Here is a 16,744-nt window from a genome sequence, read left to right on the forward strand (position 1 = left end):
TATATTATATCTAAAATTCTAGATATTTATGCAGAATCACAGTTATTCTGCAATCAACAACATAAATCTAAGTCAGAAATAAGGATCTTAATGACTTCAGTGATCAAGTTCAAATGATGATTGTCATAATATAACCAACACCACCAGATCACCTTTGTTTGTTTGTTCATCTGGTAGTTATAACTCAGATACAACAGCCAATCAAAATCTAAAGTTTATAATATAAAGGTCATGAGCCCAACTAAAGCAGACACTGATAACCATAATGGTGGCTTACAATTTGTGATATTCTCCTTCAGTGATTCTGCTTGTTAACATCAGGTGTCTTCAATAATGATCAATCATTACTAAATTAATCACTTAATTATCTCCTTAACTTTAACACTGTTTCAGTGTTACTTATAACACTCTGCTCAGAGTTTATATAATCCACACTCTCAGTGTTAATTTAACTCTGGGGATTTTGCTGTGATGACCAGTTCTGTGTGGGTTAAGATGTCAGTTCCTCTTCTTTCTTTCTTCATTAACCACACACGTTCCTCTAAAAACATCTGTGGTTAAACTAACTGAGTTCTCACACTCACCAGTAACATGTTCCCAAACCTCAACAGTGAGTTCATGTTATGTGAAAACATGAACCACCCACGAACACACTCTCAACGTATAGCCCAGGCTCGCAAGACCATGCTTGTGGCCATCAATGATGACAGGAAACGACTGCATCCAGAAACAATAATGTTTGCAATATTAATAATGTTATTAATGTGATAATGTACAAATAACTGTTTTTATGTACTTAGGACTGAATAATAAGGACATTTTAAAATGTTTTGTATTATTCAGCATCCAATTAAATGTACCGGACAAATACTTGTATTTATCCATTAAATAAGTTATTTTTGTTTTAGCAGGTTCAGTCCAAACTGGGTTCAGTGATGATCAGTTTTGTGTGGGTCAGAGTTGTATAGTCCAGGGGTCAGAAAGTAGAAGTCCTGCCATATGTTTATTCCACCCATGAACTCAGTCAGCTGATTTCTATCTCCTGGCTGAAAAACTGCTAATTAGCAAATCCAGGTGATTGGAACAAAATTCTGAGCAGGACTTTTACTTTCTGAACCTGGACTTTACACCTCTGAAGAGAACAGAAAAAGAGACGAGCAGAAACACAAGAACTACAACTGACTTCAGCCACAGCCTTAGGTGAAATCAACTGAAGAGAAAAGAAGACATTAAATCTGTGAAGATCTCATTAGAGGAGGATTAAACAACTCCACAAACAGCATTACCAGCTTCACTTATTACTAACCAGACAGGGTTAAGATGTCAGTTCCTCTTCTTTCTTTCTTCTTTAACCACACGCGTTTCTCTAAAAATATGTGTGGTTAAACTGAGTTCTCACTCGAAAGTGTCAGCGAAATTACAGTGTAATTGAGAAGGAAGTTCTAGCTTTGAAGTTTATCTGGGTGGAAGTGATAGCTCCATTTTGGTTTATACAGACCATAATCCATTGTGGTATTAACTCGCATGTCTAACACTAATCAACATTTAATGTGGTGGTCTTTAATTGTGCAGGAATACCATCTTGACATCCGGCACAAGAAAGGAATTGACAACATTACTGCCGATGCCCTGTCCAGAACTCATTCCTTAGACAGTTAAAATGTTTTGATGATTAGTGATTTAGTGCGTTCACTTATAACCAGTGGGTGGTTATATATAATGGGTGGTGGGGGTGTTACCATAGACATAATATACATAGACGCCCTATTGGCCGCTGGATCGTACGTCAACGGCGCCGCCATACTGCGGAGGGCAACTTTCCCATACCTCTCATAACGAGAATTGAGAAAAATGCCTATTTCTTGTGCTGCTTGGGGCTTTACAAATCGCCACACAATTGAAAACAGGTCTCAGGGAATTACCTTTCTCAAGCAAAACTGAAAATTTGTTTCTGGTTGCATTTCATTTACTATTTTTATTTTCAGAGGAGAAAGGCCACAAAATTTAAAAATACTACTGTTATTGTGTCACGAAATGTAGTTTTAAGAGTTTTTCAGTCGACAATGTAGTTGTTTAAAGCTCAAATCTGTGGTTTATTTATAAAGATAGCGCCTTTTTAAAAATGTTATCTGACGGTTTCGGAGTTGTGAGATCCAGCGATCCCCGCGGGCGCTCAGCGCTCATGTACCCCGCCGAGAACAGCCTTGCCTCGGCTATAGTGCCTGTCGTACACCGCTTTTGAGTTCTGACGTTCGTCGCTGTCAGTCTAGTGAGAATAATTCGTCTTGTGTTTATCTAACGGGCGATCTTTGGTTTCATTAATCTATAATTTGTTCCTTGGCAGATTGTTTTGGCTGAGGGCAAAGTGAAGTTTCATAACTTAATATATTTAGGCTATTATAACAGTGTAGCCTGCTGTATGTTTGACTGGATCGTTTACTTTATTTCTTGATTTGTATAGCTTCTTATACCTTTTAAAAACTGAAATTTAACAAAAAGAGACAGGGTTGCGTCATTTTTTATTTTATATAGCCTATGTAATAATATTTTAAAATGTATAAATTTACATTATTTATTATTGTTATTATAATAATATACCACTTACAATTATCAATCTATTATAGTTATGCTGTCAAATTATTTTACTATTCATAGTAACTATTTAACCTATTATTTTTTATTGTCTATATTCTGTAATTGATATTTCATATTCTACTGCTATTATTAAAGTATACATAAACTATATGCTATTATCAATATATTATTATTATTATTATTATATTAGTACTTATGATATTATATAATTATACTTTTCATTACTATTTTATTTACTGTATACTGTTTGTTTATTTTATTGACTAAACTATTTACTATTAGCCTACCTCTCACTTTATCTTATATTTACTATTTGCATTGCACTGTAGTTGTACCATATCATATTACCATAAATGATCCATCAGTTATCTTTGTTATTGCTAAAATCGGGTCAATGACAGAATATGCTTTTCCCACAATAAGAAAACTTTATTTAATTTAATGTGAAAATTAAATTATATCTTATATGGGGTTCACAATTCTTATCCAAGAATGAAAAGCTAAATACGTGACAAGCCAGAGCTTTGGCCATTCCTTATTAAAAAAAAAATAATAATATATAAGTCTAACTATCGAGAGTTTAACTTACTACAGATGGAACTTTTTTTGTACACCACATACAAACCACTGAAATCGGTTGATAAATGTAATTTTTTTTGGTTTTTATACAGAAAAACCGCAGCTCAGCAGTTTACTTGCATTTGATTACAGCGCAGTCTTGCCCTCCACAAAATGGCGGACGCGTTGACGTATCGCAGCAACGTTCCAAAGCGGCCAATAGGGCGTCTATGTATATTATGTCTATGGGTGTTACGTCCAGAGCCGAAAGGTTTTGTTTGTGTGTGCCCAAGCTGTGCTGTTTCTCTCTCTCTTCCTGAGAAATGGTTTCCACCTGATGCCAATAATCAATGCCCTGCTGTGATTGGATGCTGGAAGGGGAAGGAGAGTATTTAAACTGCAACCATCAGCAGAGCCGTGTTGGTGGTGGCTTGACTGTGTGCAGCAGCTTTGAGGTCTTAATTGTCTTCAACCCCATACTTGATGTTTTGTTGAAGCCAGTAGTTGATAGTGTATCTCTACATCATGTTGTGTTCTGCTTATTGAAGTAGAGTTTGTCTCTCCTTAGTCTCTTTTTGATCACACTATGATTTGAGATTTAAAAGTCAGAAGTGCACTGTTAGACCTTACCAGGTTTTTTTACAGTAAAATACTGGCAACACTGTTGCCAGTACTTTACTGTAATATACAGTATGTTACTGTAAAAATGCACTAAAACTCGAGTTAACTATTTTCACTTGCAGAAACCGACTGTCTTAAATTAGCCAACTGTCATTTAAATGTATTAACTAAAATGTATAATGTATTAATAAAGTGAGCAAAGTATTACTGTGAACTTATTTCATTTGAAACCACAAAAAAATGTTGGTAAATAAAGAGATTTCCACTGGACCAGCAACTACACAGTCACCGCCTGTTAAATAAAGCAACATGCAGCGTATCATCAATGTCTCGAGATCTTCTCCTGGACTGAAGCACAGGCTCTACTCTTCAGCACAATGGTGACCCAAAAAACAAGAATTTACAGTAAAATACTGGCAACAGTGTTGCCAGTATAAACCTGTTTTATAACTTAGTTTATTACTGTTAAAATACATGTTGTGGGTGTGTCTTTTTATCTTACACTGTTAACCCTTTCAACCCCACAGGGAAATCCACACTACAAAGAGTAAAAAGTAACACTGACGCAGCATTGCAGTGAGATAATTAAGTGAATATGTGAGTGATTGTTGAGCATTAGTGATGAACACCTGCTGTTAGAACAGAAAATAGAGAAACACAAGACCTTCAACTGACTTCCAGCCATTACACATTATTACACTTATTATTAACCAGTATGACTTTATTTCTGTCATACATCTACAGAAGTTGTTATTGAGATGTTTAATTGAAAATGTTTGGTTTGAAGTTACCATTATAGAGATCAGTGCTTGCTTTAGTTGGGTTGCTGATGTTAAAACAATAGTGTTTCTTTTGCTGCTTGAGCTGTTTTTGTGCAAGCCACACTTGTGCACACACACAGTTTATGAATGATTGTGGTTATGTTGATTAAATCATCATATTGCCTGTTCATTCACTAAGGAATTCATTTCTACTCATTCAGAGTTTAATCCTCAATCAAAAGTGTTACATTAGCACCACTGTGAAACCACAGCAATAAATTACAATTACTTATTTTTTTAACACATCATGCATAAACCCAAAAAAAACAGAGCTATGCTGTCTTTTAGAAACACAGAGATATCACAATTTAGCTCATGAATCTCAACAATGGTGGCAATATTTTTTTTATTATTCATGCAGCAGTGCATGCTGGGAGTTTTATATTATCCTGGAACCCAGCATGCATTGCGACATGACACTTTTGATTGTCACCATTGTTGAGATTCATATGCTGATTGTTGATGTCTGTGTGTGTCTGAGTTAAGCAGGAGGTAAACATGTTTTAATACACTCTATGATTATGATATTTTTTAGAAGACCTTATTACAGAAATGTTGATTTCATGTTGTAGATTCACAGAAAAATATGCTAAACCCATAAATTCAACAAATACATACAGGAAATCAGACATGTCCAGGATGAATATTAAATCATTACAAAAGCCAATAACAACTAATCAGTAATCATCTTCCTCCTGACTTTTTCTTGCCATAACAAATGTGCTTTATAAACACACAGTTACAGCAGTCAGAGAGAGATGAGCAGTAAGAAGTCCAGGGACAAGAGACCAACTAAAGCAAATACTGATCTCCATCATGGTGACAACAAACTTTATTATTAACTAAATCTCTGTTAATTCTCAGCAAGAACTTTTGTACATGTATGAAAGAAATAATCGTAAACTGGTTTGTAAACTGGTTTCACACTCAGTGTAGCTGGAAGTCAGTTGTAGTTTCTGTGTTTCTCTTTTTTCTGTTCTTGTTTCTCTGTCCTTCAGTGATTCTGCTTATCAGGTGTTCATCAGTTTCTCAATTCACTCACTTCTTTTAATTCAAGTGGACTATATAAGTGAACTAATGTAGGGAATAGTGAATGAGGGTATAGGGTGTGATTGGGAAAACTTTGAGCCGACTTTGAGCACTGTTAATTCACAGTATATTCCTGTAGGCTAGTTTTATTTTCTACGGTATATTACTGTTTTAATGGAAAATGGTATGATATTGTCAGAATTTGGCCTTTTTTTACAGCAAGGGTTAACAGTGTGTGTTAACTTTAATGATGATTTATTGTATGGTTTAATTAATCTGTTTTTTTCTTGGTTTACTTGAAATTTGCTAGTTAAATATTTTTCTCTTTATTTGTGGGGTTAGGGTGGTGTGTGCCATTTATTTTGAACTTGACTTTTTCTCCTGTTTATGTTAGCAAGCGAGTTAGCTTATTTTGCTGTACTCTTTTGCTGTACAATTCTGTGTCTGGAGACGGAGTGACTGTTGCACATTCATTTCACCACCATCCAGTTTTGCTGTTGCTTTCCTCCCCTAGACCAATCAGGAAATCGTAACATCACTCTGAAAATATGTAGTCACACTCAAAGCCATGACACAACCCACATAGCAACATTGTTTCGGCCCAGATCCGGCCCACATCTGGCACTTGTGGAATACTGATCTGGCCCACATGCAGTGTGGAAATAAACCAGAACTGGATCTTATCTGAGGCACAAAGTCTGTGTATATTAAATATGGAGTGACCTCAGCCTTAATAAGCCTGTTAATAGCTGGGTTTCAGTCACGTGATTATTATGACGCGTGAAGGCGGGGCGATCTCAGATGGAGGGCAGGAAGTAAACATGGAGAATACGTCTATGAAGGAAACCATTGCGGAGTGTCCGTATAGTACATTTATCCGATTTTTTTGACCGTCCGTTTACACATTCTTTCAACTCTAACGTTAACCCATATCCGATTCATGTGTTTACACTTGCCATACTATCTGAAACATCGCGCATGCTTAAACGGTTAAATTATCTTGCACAGATGGGCGGACGCGAAATATGCTGGATGCTCTGCGATATATGGGAAGTTCGCCAAACATCATCATGATTATGAGGCGAAGGAGGACGAAAAGTGCCATCATTGCACATATGCTTCAGTTATTGTGTGTGAAAGAGATCTCAGGACTGGTGGGAGCATATTGTGTTTAAATATTGGCTTTAACCGCGGAGACATTGTCTAACGTAATGCCTCGCGATCTGCCTGTTTACATGACAGTCGCATCGGAATTGGATCACATTTCACTGACAGTGTAAAAGAGATAAATGAGCATTTAACGACAACCTAATGCTATATAAACACAGACACAAAAAACACGTTGGCTAGCTAACATACCTCCGACGAAGTGATCGTTGCAGACTCGGGCATTAACAGACTCTGCTCCTCCCGACCGCAGACGTAACTTGCGTTAAAAATCCACTTTTTACGGCATTGTTCTGTGAGCTTTTTACATTTCTCACCTTTATGAGTGATAATCTTAGGTACTCTATAAAAACCCTTTCCCTTTTCTCGATTAGAACGATTGGAGCAGCCGTAAACTACACAATACACTGGCATTTTTCCAGACAGCAGATTCAGCTATTTCACTTCCTGCCCTCCATCTGAGTTTCGCGCTCTCGCAATGCAGCAGCGTGACGTCATGTGAAAACAACCTATAAGCAGAATCACTGAAGGAAAGAAGAGAACAGAAAAAGAGACGAGCAGAAACACAAGACCTTCAACTGACTTCAGACATAGTCTTAGATGAAATCAACTGAAGAGAAAAGAAGACATTACATCTCTGAAGATCTCAGCAGAGGAGGATAGTTTTGTCTGCAGCCGGAATACCACACGACAATAAGTTATGATGCTTTTTATAGTGCAGCGGTATAGAAGCTGATCAGCAGTCTGGGGTTGTGTCTGATACAAGTACAGCAGTTGTAGAATTTGAAAAGTACTGTATTACAAAATAGAAAGTGATTTGTAAAGGCCCACTGCATCATTTGGCTTCCAGATATTATGGGGTTATGTATGGGGTTATGTATTACCAGCGTAGGTGGCAAAAGATGAGATATGTATATGTGTCCTTAAAGGGGGGGTGAAATGCTATTTCATGCATACTGAGTCTTTTACACTGGTAAAGAGTTGGATTCCCATGCTAAACATGGACAAAGTTTCAAAAACTAAGTTGTACGTTTGAAGGAGTATTTTTGTTCCAAAAATACTCCTTCCGGTTTGTCACAAGTTTCGGAAAGTTTTTTTCGAGTATGGCTCTGTCTTACGTAAGATAGAGCGGAATTTCCTTATATGGGTCCTAAGGGCACTTCTCCGGTAAGATCGCGGGCGCGCGCGCACTCTTAGAACAGAGCAAGAGGGTGAAAGCAGTTCGCAATCAAAGCGCCCTGCCCGGCTTTTGGGAAGTCAATGTCACCAAAGAAGTGTGTTTTTGGTTGCCAGGGCAAGACAACCCTGCACAGATTCCCAAAGAACCCAGCGTTAAGGCACCAGTGGATGGAGTTTGTTTTCCTGAGCATAAACGGAGTTGTGTAAGACTGTTGTTCCCTGCATTTCGACGGTGATTGTTTTATAAACAAAGATCGACGGATTTGCAGATCGTCTAACAGCTAAGCTTCGCCCACACGGCCCGCCCCCAGCCGCTCGTTTTTTTTTCCGGAAAGACTCGGTACAGCCAATCTTTCAATTAAAAATATAATAAAACAAAGGACTTTTTGGAGATATGAAGGATGCAATACTACTCTATAGGTACTCAAGATTAACAGGAGATTGAGTGAAAATGAGCATTTCACCCCCCCTTTAAAGGGATTGCTGCATTATAAGGACAGCCCTAAACTCTTAAGACGGCCCCAATTAAACCATATAAAAGGTTTTGTTTCCCATTACTCAGGGCCACAATTCGGGTGAAGACCTATACACATTTCTGTTATTTTTTCCTTTTTGAATTATTGTCTTTGTATTATTCGGAAACATTTTAAGTAAACCAAAACCATTCTTTGGTGAGTATTTTTCATACAGTATATTTTTCTGTTTTCTTAAATTGCATAAAAAGGTATGTAAAATTACAAATATAATCCATAATTAAACTAACAAAACTGTTAAATAATAAAATGGTCAAATGACTGGCAGCTCAAAAAAACACTGTAACATTAAAGTAAAACATCCTAAATTAAATAATCTGAAAAACAGTTATTTTACAGGTATTTTCTGAAATATATATATATACACACACACACACACACACACACACACACACACACATATATATATATATATATATATATATATATATACATCTTCATTATAATTTTTTTAATTTTTATTAATATTTTAAAATATACAAAATTTGACTGGCAGCTACAGCTTACAAAACATAAAAAAAATGTAAAATGTGCTAATTTAAATAAAGTGAAATTTGATGTCACCGTGATGGAATTCAGTGTCTGCATTAGCTGGGCTCATGATCCTTGAGTTTTCATCATGAGTTTTTCTCTGGCTGCTTTAACTGTGTTTTTTATATATATATATTTGTTAAAGCAATAAATGCAGGGGAAGAATCTCATCAGATGATGTCGATCATTTATTGGTGATGTTAAATCATCTTATGTTGACCTGATTCACTGATACGACTTTGAGTCAATTCCCTGAATATATTAGCTGAGGTTACATAATTTACAGAGATATTAGTTTTATACAAAGTCTATATTAATGTCATACTTTATACACAGGACCATAATTATATTGTGGCAGTATTATAACATTCTGATATTTAAAATACATATATACTATACAGAAATGTTTTGGGCTGGTTTATTTATTAAGGAGTATAGAGACATGAAGGATCAACATATGAATCTCAACAATGGTGAGAATCAGCAAAGCTTTTTTTGTGACTTTAGTAGTTTGTATTGTGCAGAGTTCAGAGTTGATCAGATTTTTTTCATTGTTGCGATTCATACGCTGATTCTTGATGTCTGAGTGAGTCTATATGATCCTGTCAACACATTTTCTTTATAATGGCTTCATAAACTCTATCAGAGTATCACAGGACTGCAGGATGCACCAGCATTGGCATGCAAAATTAACAACTAATATTTTACACATTAATCAGATATTAGACTTCACGTGGTAGCAATAAATCAGGCAATGATGACTATCACCTCTGAAAAAGTACCCAAGTTCATCTGATCTGAGTTTCACTTCCTTGATTCCCACAATAACAAATATGTATTAGAGACACAGTTAAAGAAACCAGATATATACTAATGTTAAAAACTGAAGGCTCAAGAGCCCAACTAAAGCAAACACTGATCACCATAATGGTGACAGCAAACTTGATTATTTTCAATAAAACATCAACTTCTAAACCTCTGTTAATTCTCAATAAGAATGTTAGTATGAAAGAAATAAAGTCTGGATTGTAATAAGTGAAGATGCTGAGATCCTGAGAGATCTGTTAGTGTTTAATGTTCTGTTGGGATGTAAAGTGTTTCTGTATGGTGTGTTTTGTGTTGAAGAGTAGAGCCTGAGCTTCAGTTCAGGATAAGCAAAGAAACACTGTTGATATGTTTTATATGTTGCTTTATTTAATAGACAGTAACTGTGTAGTTGATGATGCAGTGATGTATAGTCACAGTAAATCATGTATAGTTCACTGCAAGAGATTCACTTTTTACAGTGAATGTGTTGTTTAGAAAAGTTCAGGAGATATATATGAAATGACTGTGTTTCTGTTAAAATGTTTAATGAAGATGTCTGTAAAAGTCTTTTGCACTCTTTTAAATTAGGATATTTTACATTCACTTGACGGCTTTTGTATGGTAGCCACTGCTGACAGTCATTTGACTGTTTTTTAAGTTGTTTTTTTTTTTACATTGAAAGTGTTTGATCGTTATAACTCAGGAAATAGCTGTAAAATAACAGTGATTTTCTGCAATAAATTTAAGGAAAATTTCTGTAAAAGTTTTTTTTGCACTTTATTTAAATTAGTATATTTTACTTTATTTTTATGGTTTTAGTTTGGCAGCCGTAGCTGACAGTCATTGACATTTTTTGTTTGTTTGTTTTTTATATATAAATATAATATAATTAATAATATAATATAAATAATATAAATATAATTATAGTATACTGTATAGACAGTAATGAAACTGAAAGATGAATACATGTGTACACTGTAAAAATCCACCTAAAAATGTTTACATTTCATTAAAAAAATGATGAGTTAAAGTAATGTAAATACATAAGTTTTTCAACCTTAGCTAAGAATATTGTTCTTTTTGTGTTTTCTTTTTGTTATTTCCCAGGAGCTCAAGAGCATTTCAGCCATACAACTCTTCTAACTATAGGTTGGCTTTTTATATATCAGTGAACATCACATGGATTTTGTATGTGTGAAACCCGGTTGTTTCTTGTCTGTGCTTCACAATAGCTTCACTAGATCTACTGGATCATCTGAGGGATTCGACTGAATCAAGATGCTGCTGATCATTGAAGCTCTTCTTCTCATTTCAGCTGTTCTACAGGTGAGCTTGTGTTTGAGTATGAATATTACAGACATGAATACTGATGACTGATCATTATGATTCCTGTCGATGCAGGATAACAGGCATGCTGCTGAAGGAAAGATATATCCACTGGATATGGCAGAGAATTCAGTTGATGACCAATTTAACAGGTGTACAGACAAGATGGAACTTCAAGTGCAGACAGAATTTCTGAAGAAGGAAATGTCATCTAACCCTGAATTTGCAAGAGTTTGGAAAGATGCTGAAAAGAATCACAAACCAGGAGATAATTTGTCAAATAATCATTCAGTTGCCATTTATGTGTACACTAACTCAGCTTTTAAGCTATTTGAGAAATTCAATAATGCTGTTCGTACTGATAAACAAAAATATAAAGATGGGAAATATTCATGGTATTCACTTCACTTTTGGTTAACAAAAGCGATACAGATTCTGAAGAAAACACAAACTAAATGCTACAATACTTACCGTGGTACTGGAGTTGAATTTGATAAGAATGTTAAGGGCAAAGAAGTTCGTTTTGGCCAGTTTGCTTCATCCTCTCTTGATCGTAAAGTAGCAAAAGGGTTTGAAAAGAAATCTTGTTTTGAAATCTACACTTGTGAAGGTGCTGATCTGACAAAATATTCAAAGTTTCCTAAAGAGAAAGAGGTGCTAATTCCTCCATATGAGACGTTTAAAGTCAGTGAAGTGAAGCAAAGAGCAAAGCAGAAAGATCTCTGGTGTGACACTGTGTTCATTTTGAAAAGCTATACAACACGAAGTGACCTGAACTGTGCAGTAGCAAACAGTGGAAACCAAATAGCTTTTTTAAACGTATTATTAATTTTAATCGTTTTTTGCAATGTGTTTGGCTACTAATCAGATAAACACTGCATGTTTCTTGTTGTTATTAAACATCAAATTGATTGTCATGCTTTATTGAATCAAATATTAACCCCCTGAGGTCGGCGGTATCGCCGGCGATACCAGGTCGCTTTTTTTTTATCAGTGTAAAAGAAACTCATAAATACTCTGTTGACTTTGATTTTCCATAGGAGTTTCATGCATCAATCGATTCTGTTAAATGTGTTTTATTTTTGTATATACTCACAATAAAAAAGTGTTGTGTTTTTTGCCAAATAAAGAAAAATAAACACGAAGCGAGTTCTGCCTTCTCTCTGTCAGTGTAGTCCATTCTGAAACGCGTCCGAAAATGAACTGTAACTCAGCGAATACTCAGTCAAACAGACACATAGACACACAGGCATGAAGCTTGAATTCTCTTCTTTTAAATGAAGTAATTTATATAAAAAACAAATATTCTCAGTTTATGTAATCTGTAAGAAAAGAGCGAGATGTCAGTCGTTCTCATCTCATCTAATTACTTGTAATGTGACTCCGCCCTCGGAGAGCGCGCGCTATTCAAACGCAAATGTCTGAGGCTCGAGAAAACAAGTTGAATTAGATCATTGTAGCCTACTTGTTTACGACTATTTTAAATGTTTTGTATTGTATGTAATTCTATGTAGGTTGTTGTATGTTTTTTCTCTAATGGACCTTGAGTTTGGAAATAAAGTTGAATATGAATATGAAATATATTGGAAAACTGAGATTTGAATCTATGCAAAATATGCAAATACAACTTTTAAAATCATTGGAATTATATTGTCTCAACCAAATTTAAAACTTGTTTATAATATGTGCAATAAATATTGTGATTTGTGAGGGTTACAGTGATAACCTGAACACATTCAGAACAAAACTCAAGATCAAGAAAGTATGTGAAGTTCAATGATCTGCGATACACAGCAATCAGGTTTACAGGATTGACAACAGGTGTAAATATGATGATGATGATGGCGGACAGATATTTCCACTGGATATGGCACTGGATTCTGTTGATGACCTTTATGTCGGTTGCAAAAAGACCATGAAATGTCTGGTTGAGAGAGAATTGCTACAGCATGAACTCAATAACTCGCCTGAATTCAATGTGTCCTGGCAAATTGCTGTAAATAATTTTAAGCCTCCAGCAGATAACTTGATGGAGATTCATTCAATCGCCATTTATGTCTACACTAACTCAAATTTTGATCTATATCAGGATTTTAATAATGCTGTTCGTAGTGATAAAAATACAAAGACAGAACATACACATGGTATTCACTTCAGTTTTTGCTGACAGAAGCAATACAGATTCTGAAGGAAACACAAAATGGATGCAAGTCAACTTATCGAGGAACAAAGGTTAAATTTGATGAGAATGTTCTGAACACAAAGGTTCATTTCGGCTCATTTGCTTCATCCTCTCTTAATCATAGAGAAGCAGAAGAATTTGAACTAAATCTTGTTTTGAAATCAAAACTTGTGAAGGTGCTGATGTGACAAAATACTCAAGGTTTCCTGAGGAGGAAGAGGTGCTGATTCCTTCATATGAGATGTTTAAAGTTACTGATGTCAAAAAAATAAGAGATCATGCAGGTCTCTGGTTTGATACTGTGTTTGTGTTGGAAAGCATTGGCGTAAGAAGTGAACTGAACTGTGATATAACAATAAGATCAAGGTTTAGGAAGTATCGGTTTGGTAGACACTTAGGAAGAAAGCGATTAACATCGCATTCAAGGTATAGAGGCCATGCGTTATCCAGTTTACGAGGAATTTATGAGCACCCAATGACCTTGGCACTGCAATTCTGTTCTTCAGTTTGAGCTGTACACAGCAAAATCCCCAGTGTTAAATTAACACTCCTTCTGATTGGTGGCTCCCATCATGCACTGGAACATGAAGCATTTGTGTGATTGTCACCATTGTTGAGATTCATATGTAGATTATTGATGTCTGTGTGTGATTTTATAACCTTCAGATCATTACAACATTGCTGGAAGTAGCTACTGTAGTGAAAAATGAATAAATCAGTTGGATAATCAGTTTTAAATGCTGGGTGAGATCAGTGAATCAGGTCATTAGTAATTTCATCATTGAAACACAACCAGGGCTGCGTTTCCCAAAAGCATCTTAAGCTTAACTTGATCACAAACATTGTGTATGGACATTGTGAACTAAAATGAAATTTACATTTTTGGACAAGATATAGTTAAGCTCATTCAATTTTGTGAACTTTTGGCAAGTGTGCGTCAGATGCTGCCACCCATGTTGCTGCAATAGATGTGCTCAGGATTCGCACTGCAGGCTGGAGGTGTCGCGTTTGCACATGAAGGGACGGAGCTTCAGCAAGGGTTTCCTCATTGCGTATCTCACCATTGGACGAAACGGTTTGGATAGACGGTCACTATAATCTTTCTGTTACTGAGGAATCGTGAGTACAGACAATATTATTTTTGGAAAGGTTTCAACTGAGCTCCAACAAGCGCGCCAACGTTGTGGTACCACAAAACTGAGACATAAAAGTAGAAACAAAAAAAAAAAACCCGGGGTATTGTTCATTGTCATTTCATTTGGAACATGAGGACATTTACCTAGTTCTGAAAAAACAACAATATAAATACATTTTGAGTATAACATTCAATCGTTGTGGTCTGATATTTAAGTGTGTGCAATTGAAATGTGATTGGTGCACAGCAAAAACTCCAGTGTTAAATTAACACTCCTGGGAGTGTATATGAGTCCACACTCAAGAGTGTAAAGTGTTAAAATATGAGTGTTAAATTAACACTCAAGAGTGTTAAAGTTAATGAGATAATTAAGCTATTAATTTAGTAATGATTGATCATTATTGAAGACACCTGATGTTAACAAGCCGAATCACTGAAGGAGAAAATCACAAATTGTAAGCCACCGTTATGGTGATGGGTGTTTGCTTTAGTCGGGCTCTTGACCATTATACATTTATTTTAGATTTTGTTTGGCTGTTGTATCTTATAACTGCCAGATGAACAAAGAACAAAGTGATCTGATGTTGTTGGTTATATTATGATAATCATCAGTTGAAATTGATCACTGAACTCATTAAGATCCTTGTTTCTGACTTAGATGTATGTTGTTGATTACAGCATAACTGTGATTCTGCATAAATATCCAGAATTTTAAATATAATACAAAGGATTTCTTAAAAGTTGTTTTAAAAAAAAATAAAAAAATCTTTCTTTTAGGCACACACAGACGTCAAGATTCAGTCTATGCATCTCAACAATGGTGATGAGCAGAATATTCAATTAGGAAAAGTAAATTACATAGACAATTCAGATCATAATTTATTCATACCGCAATGCATGATGGGAGCCATTAATGAGTTGTGATTGGTGGCAGCCACTGCAACATGCTTTATTATTGTCACCATTGTTGAGATTCACAGGCTGATTATTGATGTCTGTGTTTTAAATGAATTTATTTGAAATTCTTTTGATCAGAACAATGGTAATGAAATATTTTTGGATTATATGAAAAATACTGAAAATCATATGCTGTAGAATCACAGAGCTGCTGTAAATAACAAGTTAAGCCATCTCAATAAGTTTTGTTTTACGGATCACAACATGATTATGTCAAAACATAACCAACACCATCAGATCACATTGTCTCTTTGTTCATTTGACTGTTATAAATCAATAATAGCAGACAAACAAAATTTAAAGTAAACATATAAGTGTCAAGAGCCCAACTAAAGCAAACACCCATCACCTTAATGGTAACTTACAATTAGTGATTTCCTCCTTCAGTGATTCTGCTTGTTAACATCAGGTGTCTTCAATAATGCTCAATCATCACTAAATTAATCACTTAATTATCTCATTAACTTTAACACTCTTGAGTGTTAATTTAACACTCATATTTTAACACTTTACACTTTTGAGTGTGGACTCATATACACTCCCAGGAGTGTTAATTTAACACTGGAGTTTTTGCTGTGTGTGATTTTAGTTTCATTTTTGCAAATATGGTTATAGTGGCTAAGTATATGTGCATGGGAGTTTTATGCTCACAGTGAAAAAAAAAAACCCACAGTATAGCTATATTTAAGCTAACCAGGCCTCTCTACACTCTAGCCAGAGTCGCATGCCCAAAGTTTATAGTTGCTGTGAATACATCCTGATTTTAAATTCTAGTAACCTCTCACCAATTCATTCCCCATGCACATGATAAATCCTAAAAAAAGTGGAATTGTGTAGGAGGGTTACAAATACATTCATTTAATCACTTTAAATGTTCAGATTTGTTTCTATTGCTGTTTAATCTTAAATTGCATGATGTGTCTTCACAAATAAGTTAGAGACCAGTCAATGTATCCATATTAATGTTTTCAGTGTCATAAGATGATATTGTGAAACAATAATTAAAACTTTAATTCAATAAACATTTATTCAATAAACTCTGCTTTATTTTTTTTAATTTTTTTTTTATGTTCTTTGCCTCCTGCTTCCTGTTCTCACCCTTTGTTGGTCTCTGGTGTTGATGGAAGGCTTAATTTCACAAAATATATATTTTTTACCAAAATAAAAATGCATGCATTCACACAAAATGTACATTTTCCAGTTAGGTGACGGAATGAGTGTTAAAGGAAAAAATCCTTCAAAATAAAGGCAATTTTCATGTTTTTCATTTGCATAAATATAATGTTAACCTGATATGTCCATT

At 35.2% G+C, this 16,744-nt stretch overlaps 1 protein-coding gene across 2 annotated transcripts in view; it reads left to right on the forward strand.

Annotated features, from left to right (window-relative positions):
- Positions 1-16,744, forward strand: part of LOC308699987 (ecto-ADP-ribosyltransferase 5-like) — a 60,664-nt gene that overhangs the window by 25,009 nt on the left and 18,911 nt on the right. The window contains exon 1 of one of the 2 annotated variants that reach the window (XM_081381216.1): positions 11,009-11,045. The exons of the other annotated variant lie outside the window; for it this stretch is intronic. The gene's annotated coding sequence lies outside the window, so the exon portion shown is untranslated. Of the gene's footprint in view, positions 1-11,008; positions 11,046-16,744 lie in introns of those variants that run through there. 2 annotated transcript variants of the gene reach the window in all.

This window comes from Scardinius erythrophthalmus (assembly GCF_964197995.2).
Source record: "Scardinius erythrophthalmus genome assembly, chromosome: 1".
Taxonomy (NCBI): Eukaryota; Metazoa; Chordata; class Actinopteri; order Cypriniformes; family Leuciscidae; genus Scardinius; species Scardinius erythrophthalmus.